The sequence below is a fragment of the Lissotriton vulgaris genome, chromosome 12 (genome assembly GCF_964263255.1).
Source record: "Lissotriton vulgaris chromosome 12, aLisVul1.2, whole genome shotgun sequence".
Taxonomy (NCBI): Eukaryota; Metazoa; Chordata; class Amphibia; order Caudata; family Salamandridae; genus Lissotriton; species Lissotriton vulgaris.
Window position 1 is genome coordinate 726227527 of NC_141700.1, and position 12917 is coordinate 726240443.

Sequence of the window (12917 nt, forward strand, 5' to 3'; positions counted from 1 at the left end):
ATTGTTAGTGCCCCTGGTCCAATTATTAAATCCGATAAGAGGGTGGTTAAGTTTGGATACGCAGAATGAACTTCCTTGCAGAGAATCCAAGAAGCTACTAGTAAACAAACTAATTGTAATTATTATTTTACTCTTGTGACAGGAGACCCTTCACTGTATCTTACTCTCCGGCTTATTTATTTATTTATTTATTTATTTATTTATTTATTTATTTAAAGAATTTTATATAGCGCTGGCTAGACCCGGAGGTATCAGAGCGCTTTACATGAGATTCAACAATGTAACAGAAAAAGATCAACAATTACACATTACATCAAAACAATAGGCAATACATTAGGCGTTGGGAGAGGTCCCTTCTTTGTAGGTTTAGATCTGGAACAGTGTTGCATTTAACAAGCTTTTCTGATAAGACAACAGCAGCTTTGACATTAATAAGTCACATTATAGGTTCATTCAGAGGTAATGAAGAAAATGTGAGCTTGGTGAAACAAAATACGTGCCTAAGATCACAGTGTTTGCTTCAGCAGGGAAGCCAGGATTAATCACAGGTTTTTTGTTTCACTTTATACAAATCAGTCACTAAATAGGTATCTATTTGTCTCTCCATTTTACCTCAAAAGTTAATGCTCTGATTCAACTTTGTGTATGAGGGTAGAGCAAGGGTGGCAGGCAGAAGCCATATGAAAGCTTGGCTCGTTTTGGGCTCGAGGAACCAAGAAGACATCAAGCTGAGCAATAGCCCATTATCAGGCTCTGGCTTGACTTGTCTCGCCCACCTCTGGTTACTACGTATGAAAGCCCGGATACAAAACTACTGGAGGAATGGGCGGCACCGATGGCAGATACATTCTGGCCCTGTTAATCAAAAATGCAAGGCTTGATTTAAAGAAAGTCAGTGGAGAAATACAGAACATTAAGTCTTAATTGAATAACCAAGAAAGTAATGAGATGACAATGAAATTTATGACAGCAATGGAAATAAGAATCAATACCTTTGTAGAAGAGACCTAAGCAGAAAAGAGAAGGACATTTCTAAGTGACAAAAATGATTATATCATAGGAAGAGTGTTAACATTTGAAAAACAAATACAATGATCTCCGAAGAGATGTCTGGAGAGTACCAACCCAACAACAACAGGAGTTGTTAACAGAAGAGCCAAGCTCCCCTGGACCCCATATTTGTCGATTAAGCTTGCCCGCGTTGCTCACTATATAAGTCATACCAAACGTTTATGCCGCACCACTTTCGAATGTCACCAGCCGCCACTGGAAGCTCCCCCTTATTTCTGCTGTCCGATTGATACCAGTTTATCAAAACTGATGGCAAGGATATCAAGTAGTTGTTTGGCCACTCATCTCTAATTGTGTCTTTAAATAGATGGTTTAAAGGACCAGAATGGATCCCCGTCACAGCTAAGCATCTTGCAGTCTAGCATACTGCCATTGTCACTTAAAAAGATGTGAAGAGAGATGCTTGAGCCAGTGGACACTGAAGTTACTGAGAAATATGTTTACAGTAGATTTTATCATGGCTACCTTTTCAGTGTAACGGGCAACAAGAGATCAGCTCCCATGGGGTTGGTAATATTTGGTAGTGGTCTACCAGCCTGATCTAGACTTTGCTCCGGGAAGTTTACATCATCCTAGATGGAGGATTTACAGGCAGCAGTTGTACATCCACCCTACTATGGGTTGTTTGCCTTGGCTGTGAAAGTTTTTAAAGAAATATTTCAGTGAATAATCAGCCAATCCCTGTCCATGCTGGTAGAAATTTGGCAAACAAATGTGAGCTCTGGCCATGTCCACCAAAATAGGGGCATACAATGAATGCGCTCACAATCGTCTTAGCCTGCTGCTCGGAAGTGTATCGTCTGTTTGATCCCCTCCCCCTCCCCCTCTCCCCAGAACCCTGTCCCACTGTTCTTACCTGCACGGGCCGCTTCTGGTTCCGACGACTCCCAGCACATGTTAATTTCACTCAATAGTCCTTTGAGAGTTGGCGTTTGACTAGTTAGGTCAAATTCGATCTGATAATGTCTCTGGTTGCCGCTCCTTGGGGTTGGTGGGTCAACTGATTTATCCAGGTGCCACTCTGCTTGTAGAGGTTGGTTGGAGTCGATAGTAGGCACATTTCGCCTGTGCCCTTGCAATATAATGATCCTTAAGTTATTAATTAGTTACCCTTAGGTTGAAACCAGTTCCCTGTTGCTTTGAGAGGACTTCATTGGAGGGTGTGAGATTTATTTGGGTTGTAATCAATTCCTGCTAGAAGGAGTTATGGACCTTTCTTACTTTAATTCACTGGATAATCGTATCCGTATGCGCACAACTTATATGCACATACACACACCCACATACACCACACCCGCATCCTAGCCCTATTTCCTCTTAGCCTGAAACTCTAATTATCGTCCAGCAGTCATCAAATGCCTTCCCTTTAAAATCCCACTTTTATAGTATTATAGAATTTTATTTTTTCATTAAAGCACCATTTTAAAGTAATAGAAGATGCTTTCACCGTCTTAAAGCTTTTTGTTCTAAGTTCCCACCATCTGCAAACTTCATCTCTCTGTACTCACATCAGTTGACTTTGTTCCAGTCCTTTATTTCTTGAAGCGCTGTCATTTTAAACCCCTAACTCCAACTTGGGTACTAACCTCTCCCGCTCTCTCCTTATCTTCTCCCTTTCACACCTTCACTAAATTTGATCCATCACTTCTGATGCAGCGTCTCCAGGCCATTCACCCATCCGACCCACTTCACCTCGCTGCCTGCCCCTCTCCATACTCATTTTAAACCCAGCACCTTTCATCACCTTCCCCAAGGTCTCCCCTTCCCCAATGTCTCCCCTACCCCTAGCCCGCTCTCTTTCTGTTTCTTCCATTTCTAAAGTCTTCTTCTACTCCTTCTCCCTAGTATTATCACTACTTGTTAATATCCACCTACTAACACCACGATCTATGCCGTTTGTCAGTGTTGCACATTCGAGGTGTTGCTATTACCCAATTTAATGCTTATCTTATCGACTTTGCAAGGATTGAAGGTTGAGTTGGTCTTGCCTGGTTTTAAACCTGTGGCCAGCCTATCACATTGATGGAAGCAGCCAGGATCCCAAAGCTATCTTTGTATTCATATTATTATTATTGGCAGTAGCTAAGCATTATTATGTCAATGCTCACGGTAATTACTAGGATTGTTATCAATATTATTTCTATGCGATGTTTTCCTAGCACTGTCTTTTCCTTCTTCCTAATTCAACCGCGAACTCGCTGTTTCCCCGGGTTTTCCTACTTTCTATTATATGTGTATTTTTCTTTTCTTTTCTTCCTCCTTAGATTAGATTCATTTTCCTGTTAGATTAGCTTCATTTTCCTGTAAATGTTGACTTTGTGTGACCTCCTTATCTTTTCTGATTGCTTACGACTTGCTTAGTTCGCTCCTCCATGGCACCCATGCCCCCGGGGCCCCTCCCTTCTAGTACATATGACTGGCTGGACAGTTTACGCAGTGACGTGGCGCTTGAAAGGGCTATGTGTATAATTTATTTATTTATTGACTTGCATCATGCACATGTGTGTGGCTTGGGTCCTAAGTCACATAGGGCCCTGCGACCAGCATGGTAAAATAACTATAATGCAGCTCTTTCCAGCACAGGGAGTCACCAAGGCCATAATTAGGTAGCTGGAAAAGCACTGTGCATGTACCAAATCTAAAGGAGGAAGTGGCGTAGCCATTCTGGGAAACTTGGGGTAAAGAAACTAGCAAGCTTTAATTTAATATGTGGCAATATCATTGATGATTTTTAGGTCTGGTGTAGAAACAGCTTTAGCTATCTACCCAGCCTCATATTTTCCAATCTTACTGAAAATACATACATATATTCATACGTTTAGGCACTCTGCGCCAGCCGCTTTCATCCATTGGTCATGTCAACAGTCCTTCACATTTGCTTCTACCCACCATAGCATACAGCATGGGGCATTGGGTCAGCATACTTCCCTCATTGGCTAACTTTTCCATAAGTGACAGTGATGACATGTGCACAGCCTCCTAACAAAGGGACGCACTTCAGGGTTAGGGCTGGGGAGCCTGGTCTGCTTGGCCACTCCTTTATTTCCATATGCTTTTTTTAGCTTATTGCAAAAGTTCACAGAAATAAGACATATTGCACACTTTCTAAGCTTGTTTCTCACGTGAATTAGTATTGCATAATATTGGATTCCTCCCATTTGTTGGTCAACTTAATTACTATGAACATTGTTAGGTCTCGCCTACAAGCAGCATTTAGCTACCTGTTGTAAAACACCCAATGAGAGCGATAGGTGGACTTTGGATCAACTAACCATTGGCTGGCTTTCTTGTCAATTTTATTTGCCTGCTTTTTATTTAATGCCTGCCTGCATCTTCTTGTGTTTGCCCCTCCCATGGAGCATAGCTTCTTTACCATCCTTTTCAATGGCTGGGAAGCATCTTTTTACTCCTTATTCAGGGAACTACCTTGTTTTCTTTATTTCAGCATTTCATTCTACTTAAAGTGTCTTCTTGCTCTCTCCTTTGTGTGCTTCTTCCCCCTCAAAGCTCCTCCTCACACGGTCTGTGTTGTTCCACCCCAACTCTTAGCTCGTCCATTGCTTCTAGGAATACTCTCTGCTCCAAGTTGCTTCCTTCACCTCCTATGGCATTAACTTATCCCTACACACACCACAAACACACACCTCCTCCTGTATTGCTCCTGGTCGGGCGAACTTCCCTTACCTAAAAGCTGTAGTGTAGTCATGATGTAGGAGACTCCACTGGTCGTATGGACCTTTTATTGTCGATTAGAAGCACATGAAAGGCGCTAGCATCAGCAATACATTTCAATTACAGCGAAAGCAACCTGGCTCCACAAGAATGGCAGAGAGGATGGTGTCAAAAACATGGAGGTTTTATTACAAAGTTAATCAAAGGTACTAATCAATCGATTATTGAATCAGTTTATTAGGTATGCATATATATCTATTCGGTCATGCACTCTAAATTTGTATATTATAAAGAAAAATATACAAATATAATGGCATAAAGAGCACAGAACAAGAAATAAATTGGCTCCATAAAAGAGTTTCCCTATTCTAAATAAGGTATTTAAATTTCAAGGGGAAGTTTTTGAGAGGAATGTGCCAACGCCGGAAGAACCGAATTAAGGGGCCGATTAGGATGGCGGACGGACTTGCGTCCGTCTGCCACCCCCGAGGTAGAGGGACCGTCCACAGGGGCTGGGGCGTTCCCTCCATCCCAATTCGGATGTGACCGCCACCCTGGCCGTCACATCCCCTACCTTTAACATTGCGGCGGATGCTGCTTCAAGCAGCACCCGCCGCAAGGTTAAAAGTGCATGTTTTCCTTTGCATGCACGAAGCGGCAGGCACCGCATGGTGCCTGCTGCTTCGTGCATGCAAAGGCAGGGGGGTATCATAGGTACCCCCCATGTGCACCCCCCACCCTCTTCACCCCTGGGGGCCTGCAACGGGCCCCCAAAGAAAAGTCTGTATGCCTTTCCACTGCGGAAATGCCGCCGTGGAAAGGCATAGGACCACTGCCATCCTAATATGGCTGGCGGTGTCTGATAGACACCGCCAGCCATGTTAGAGCTTTTCCGCCGCAATCGGAAGGCGACCGCGGCGGAAAGCGGCGGACGGAAAAAAGATCCCCCAGCCATCCTAATCTGGCGGGGGATCTTTTTTCAGTCCGCAGCGGTTAATCCGCAACTCCGGGCCGGCGGTGGCTTCCGCCGGCCCGGAGGATGCAGATTATCCGCAATCCTAATCGGCCGCAATGAGTCAGAGGAAAGGCACGGGTGCTCAAGCATGAAGCTCAACACACAAAAGGAGAATTCAGCAAAGTTCGAGAAAAGTCTTCGGTCAGTGAAGTCAGGACAAGATATGCTGAACTATTCTAAGGAGCACATAATTAAGACACACAAGAAGGTTCTGGAAGCTTCTTCCCACCAACTCCCTCTGGATGGTCCAATCAGGGGACGCCCTCTGGGAGCAGGTAGGGTCCACAGGTTCCCAGTGTTGAACAAAGGGGTACACATCTGCACAACCTTGGATTTAGCAACAGTCCAGTCTCCTTGGTACCTGTGGAGGAAAGAAGAACATGAAACTAACAGTGCATTTTGTAACAAAACAGTTCAAGGAAACTTGGGCCTAGTCACAATCAGGTCAACGTTAGGAGAGAAATGGCAGTCATGCAGGCACGGCTAACCTAAGCAAAAACAGTGATTATAGTTCAGCTATAATGAACGTGGCTCTTACTATAGGTAAAAACAGCCACCTACTAACACTTTTGATTAATGTAGTGCACACAGATGGAAATGGTTACCACACGGTGAATATTTTGGTGTATGGATGTATCGATCTCTAAATTATGCATCTCTGCTCCCCACTCCTCTGTCTCATTCTGTTTCTTAAAAACATATTTAATTCTAGTTGGAGGGCACAGCAGCTTCCACTTGCTACTGGGCCGTTTCCATCTCCTAAATGTGCTTTGTTTCATATTTTAATTTTTGGGGCCAAAAATGGCATCCTTCATCTTGGAACAGCAAATTAAAAATTATATTATGCTGTGACTTTGTTATTGAGTTTGGTGGACTTGGGACTTAGGGCGTTTTTCTTCTTCCTCTACGTCTTTTACCTTACTGTTTCCCATGTATATGTTCCATGTAAATATAATTCTTTCAATACAAATTTTACAGAAATTAAAAAAAAATTATATTATGCTGCAGCATCATGATGCAAATGTGCACATGTGTAGTGATGCATGCAAATGTATACATCACCACACCGCGCCAGCTTTTCTCTTTTTTTTCATTTTGCCGTTGCAGAGCATCATCAACAAAATGTTGGTTAATACAATCTATCACTTATCAGCTATAATAGCAGCTGGCTGCCATCCCAAGGTTGAGGTAGTGGGAAGGGACCGTTCTGCGGTTTCCGTCCAGGATCACACCTGGACTAGGCTCCATCCTGGCTGTCATGTCATTTCTTATTCATCCATGAACACAGTTTATGGGCAAACAAGGAATTATACCATAATCCCAGTAGCTCCCTCTCCCGGACATTTCAGCAGCTAGAAGCAGGAATTAATTGTGGTATTCTCGATTCCTGAAGTATTGCCTGTTTCTTAGGGTACACTGGAGAGAATATGTGTAATACTCGCTTCAGTGACAGGCCTCGTGGGGTATTTCCAGGGCTGTAATAGGTTGTTTTTGGGGCCAGTGAATACAGTTTGATTGACTCTCCAAACCCACATTTTCATCATCCTGCGATTGCCTTACACTTGATCAACACTTCTGTTAGAAATTGGCAGCCCGATTCATCATCGGCATGTTTTGCGAGTCTGTAATAGCGAAAATTAAAGAATCGCTATTACAGACTCGCAAAACGGGAATCATGTAGGAATCGAAGGCCCATAGGAATGAATGGGGAGTTATTCCTTATTTGCGATTGGCCCATAGGAATGAATGGGGAGTTATTCCTTATTTGCGATTAGCAATTTGCTAATCGCAAATAAGGATGAGATTTCAAGGGTGCCAGGGGTGTCCAAAGGACACCCTGTAGCACCCCTGAAATGTAATCTACATTGGTGTTGCGCACACACATGTCCAAAGGACATGTGTGTGTGTAACATACAACTTAGAAAAATGCATTTAAAAGCATTTTTCTAAGTTTTTGCTATTTACCACGAGGTTTGACTCGCGGTAATTATCGGCCAAATATTGCGAATTCGCAAATTTAAAATGGTTGATGAATTGCATTTAAAGAATCTCAAATAGAGATTCCTTAAATGCAATTCCTCGCACATATGCGATTTCGCAATTACCGATTTTTACATTTGGGATGATGAATCCCTAATGCACAAATTGCGCTCGCAAAGGGCCAGATTCTCAGATTCTGGCCCTTTGCGAGCGCAATTTCCTTTCATGAATCTAGCTGTGGGTCTCTAGTTGGCAGAGGTATATATCCTGTCCAAAGAGGGATCACAATCCGAGTCAGGGTAAGTTACAACACATCCTAAGTTCATCCTCTGGTAGCTTGGCACAGAGCAGGCAGGCTTAACTTAGAAAGCAATGTGTAAAGTATTTGTGCAGTAACTCATATAAAAAACATAGTAAATACACCACAAAAAGACACCACACCAGGTAGAAATATAGATTATTATTTTATGTACAAAATAAGATCAAAACGACAAACATCCAACATGTAGAAGTTGAGATATTGAATTTTGAAGCAATAAATGCAGCTCAAAAGCTTAGAGGTAAGTAGGGCTAAACAGGTTAATTTAGGTTGCGCTGGGCTGGGGTAAAATTACAGTTCGGGCCAACCGTGATGGAGCGCCAGACAGCTACAGGACCCACACTGGCCCCGGTGAAGAAAGTACCTTTCTTTGTCACAAGAAACGAGATGCATTGATCTTCTCCACGCAGTGAAGGTGATGCGTCAATTCAGAAGATGGGTGCCGGAGTCGAGAGGCATCGAGTGATGCATCAGTTCCGCTTCACACAGTCGGGTCGATGTGTTGAAGTCAAGCCTCACAGTCAGGACCTCAGAATGGCGCTTCATCATCCTTGAACCTCGCAACCAGGTACTTGTGGGTGGCACAAGCAGTTTTGCAGGCCCACTAGTAGAATTTCATTTACAAGCCCTGGGTATATGGTACACCAATTGGCAAGAGACTTAAACAGTTAATTAAATATGCCAAACAGGTGTAAGTCAATCATAACATTTTAAGGAAGGGAGCACATGCAGTTTAGCACTGGTTAGCAATGGCAAAGGGCTCAGAGTCCTAAAGCCAGCAAAAACGAGTACAGTAAAATAGAGGGAGGCAGGCAAAAAGTTTGGGGAAGTCCACCTTAAGGATGTCCGGTCTAACAACTTCTTTTCGCACCACTCCCTCTCATGCACAACTCTGCCCTCTTATCTGCACTATCACCTGTCCTATGCACCCACCCCTCTCTCTGTTCCTTCTACTTGTTCACCATCTGTTCACAAAGCTTTCAAGTGCCTCGGTGTCACTAGACACCTCCTGCCAGTCCCAGATTTCTTTGCACTTTGTATTACAAGACTTGCAGCAAAGGGCTGTTGGCTAAAATATCTGGAAATGTTGAATGTACCAAACTTAACATGGGCCTGCAGGGCAGCTATCACTCTCTTATCTGCGCCTGCCCCTTCCCCCTTCCATGCACCTCTCCTCCAATGTGGTCTCACTTATATTCTGGACTTTTCCCTGTCCCCTGTCCTTTGACACACCTCTAATTCCCTGCAATGCCTCCTTCCTACCCAGGACTAAACATAACAATACATAGAGTCAGTGAAAGTGTGACTTGACCCGGTAGCAGGGCTACATAGCCGCCACTTAGCCCCCCCAGCCCCACGGCACACTAGCCAGCTTCAGTCTTCCAACACCAGTGGTTTCTATGGATGCATTTGCTAAATGTCTTTATGCAGTAAGGGATGCCAACATTGAATCAGTGGCCTGCAGCTAAGGGGAATGTAAAGGGTTAACAACGATTCTTTTAATTCAGCATTAACAAAGGAGAAACGACCGGATAGTGACTCTTATAACTGGATATAGCTGCCTTGAGTAAATATATGGAACCATTAAAAACTAAATGTTGATACAACAGTGGTGATCTTAGGCAAAGCAGTGCACGCCTACACAAGAAAGGTTTCAGGACAAGTAAGGTCGTCACGGAAAAAATGGTCAGACGTGGTGGTGAAACTGTTAGTAAAATGAGAATTACTTTCACACTCAGGTGACTTTCGTAAAAAAAAAAAAAAAAAAGAAACAGCCTGATACATTAAAAAAATGTGCCTAGACAGAAAACATCTACCGGAATCACTTTTCAAATCTAGAAGAGATACAATTGTCACAAATTGTGTTATTTTAAGCAACAAAATAAAGAAAATTATTCTGAACAATTTGCAGGCACCTGCCAAAAACCAAAAACTATTTTTGAATTTAAATCTGATGAAAATCTCAGTAAGTATTCATCAAAATCAATAAACTACAGAATGGAGCAGTCAGGGCCGAGTGCAGCACACATCAACAACCCCCTCAAGCCACCCAACATCCAGGATGAGAGCCAGGATGCCTCGCTGGACCTGCAACCTGCGTCTGGAGCCTGGATGCCTCGCTGGACCTGCTTCTGGAGCCTGGATGCCTCGCTGGACCTGCGTCTGGAGCCTGGATGCCTCACTGGACCTGCATCTGGAGCCTGGCGTGGGATGTGGACGAGCTGTGGAGTCGATGAGCCGTGGTGGTAGACATTGATGCACAACGATCCACATACCTGGTGGTGAAGTCTGGCAGGTCGCATGGAGACACGTTGCTGACTTGTGTGAGAAGACCGCCTTGTACACCTTGGATCCGTCAATAGTAGAGGCGTTCCTGCGCCCCAACGTGGGGAGGTCTGCATCGCATACTACGATCCACCACTATACCAGGGTGCATGGAGGGGATTACCAATGGTGGGTGCCACCTCTCAGCATCACAAGCCAGATGATGTTGGGCTGGCCAGACGCTGTGGAAGGTGAAGCCCCCGAGCTGCGCCGAACTTGTGTGGCGTGAGCAATGCAATTTCATGCCTAAGGGGGCACTGCTGTATCAACTGCATCGGGAGGTTCACCAGCGGACCTGGCAGTGAGTGCTGTGCCCAGGCTTGTGAAATCCGTCCTGGCTAAGGCTCCTGCTGGCTGAGTCACAGATTTGGAGAGAGTGCAGAGGATTGTGCCACGGTGTCAATGTCCAGGTAAGGAGAAGGTGGGATGCATAGCAGAGGACGCCTGGGGGTCGAGTCCCCCAGGCCTAGCACACGTAGATGACGCACCCCCAGTGTCGGCTCATCCGCTATGGTGGACAAGCATCGCCTCACTGCTTCCAAGCAGTGCAGAGGAGGAACAATCTTCACATGATGATAACTTACTGATGTAACCGTGCTATGTTTCCCTTGCAGGTGGGAGGGTGGATAGGACTGCTCCAAGCATGCCCACTCAAGTGTGCAGTGACTGTTTGGTCGGCCCACTCAGGGCGGCCAAAGCAGTCATGCGCACTTCCCTGTTCATAATGCAGGATGCATTACAGCCCGCATGGATAACATGCCCACCCCTCCAGCCCCTGGCTGCATGCCTTGCCCCGTTACCAAATATAAATCCCACCGCCGCATTGCAGCGTTATGATTGGCTCAGGGGAGGGAGCCTGGCTGGCTACTTCCTGTTCCAGGAATCAGTCACAGGAGAGCAGGAGCAACGAAGACACGGGACCCGGCTTTGAGGTAAGACTTCCCTTATTGAATTTTTTACAACACCCGCTCACACACACATCCCCGCGTCCACGCCCCATCCAGTGTTCTTTCCAGCGTTTACCATCTCATAGCTGTCCAGCCTCAATGGTGGCTGCAGTGCGGCCATGCACAGTGGGCGTACCACCCGTGTGCAAAGGCACATATGTGGTTGCGACGCATGCCATAACATTGCATTCCATTCCCATGCATACTAATACTAGGCACATTGTAACAGTAGAGTAGGTGTTGCATAGCGGAGACATCAATATCACTATTCCCACATCAGTGAGTGTAACCTAAAACTAACCTTTGCACCCCAAACGCAACCGTGAACCCTGGAATTCCTTTTTGAACCCCATAACACACCCAAAAATCAAATTTTACCCACATGCACACCCCAATTTCAATATTATACCCCAAAACATCCCCAAAATCCATATTATACCCCAAAACACACTCCAAATTCCATATTTTACCCCAAAACATACCCCAAATTCCATATTTTAGCACAACACACACCCTAATTTTTATATTATACCCCAAAGCACACCCCAATTCATTATTTTACCCCAACACAAATGCCAATTTTCATATTTTACATCCGAAACCCATACCCACCTGATAAACTTTAAATTACCCCATTACTAACCTCACAATGCGTTGTAATCAAATGCGATGTAAAGAAACCTGCGTTGTTGGAGTTGTGTTGTTGACGATGTATTGCCTGTGTTGTAATGTTCATCTCCCATGCCAAAGGCAACCCATAGGCTTCGCCGTTTGCATACGTCTGCCCCTGGACCGCGCTCTACATGAAGGAGCCTTCCTCGTGGACACTCCACCGCTACAACGCCAGCACCCTCCTCGCCATCAACCCTGGACGCCATCTCGCCTGCCACGACCAACCTCTTCTCTGTACCGGACATCGCCATCGCCATCACTGACGGCAGCTGTATCGCCCGCAAGTAGCACCCCGACCATCCAGGAGGATGCCTTGCCATCACCTACAGAAGCACACTCCGACTGACCATGCACTCTAATGACCCAAGGGTGACCATGGACCACCTCAACTCCCAGATCCAGACCAAACCCAAGCACATCCACTGTGGCACCCTCATGGGCAGGCCCCTCGAACCTTGGACACCCATTCTCAAATACCATTGTTGACCTCATTGCACCCCAGTGTCTCCCATTCACCAACGACGTCCTACTGGGTGATCTCAAGTTCCACCAGGACAACCCCAGTGACCAGGACACCACCGCCTTCTGGGGAAGGTCACCAACATCAGACGCAAGCAGCAACTCACCTCAACAGGCCACACAGCAGGACACACGGTTGAGCATGTCACTGCCACCAGTGGGAGCTTCCAACTTCAGCCACAACATCGGACTCTCCTGGACTGACCATCATTGAATACACCACGTCTTCACCTTGCCCACCGGATGCCAACGCCATCATCGCAACCCCTCGCAGCTGGATATAGGCCACCATAGGACGTCTCATCAACTCTCTCCGTACCAGCACTCCACCACTTTTTCCAACCGATGTCACCGCTGTGCGCAACTGATGGATCTCCAACAGCGCAGACATTCGGGC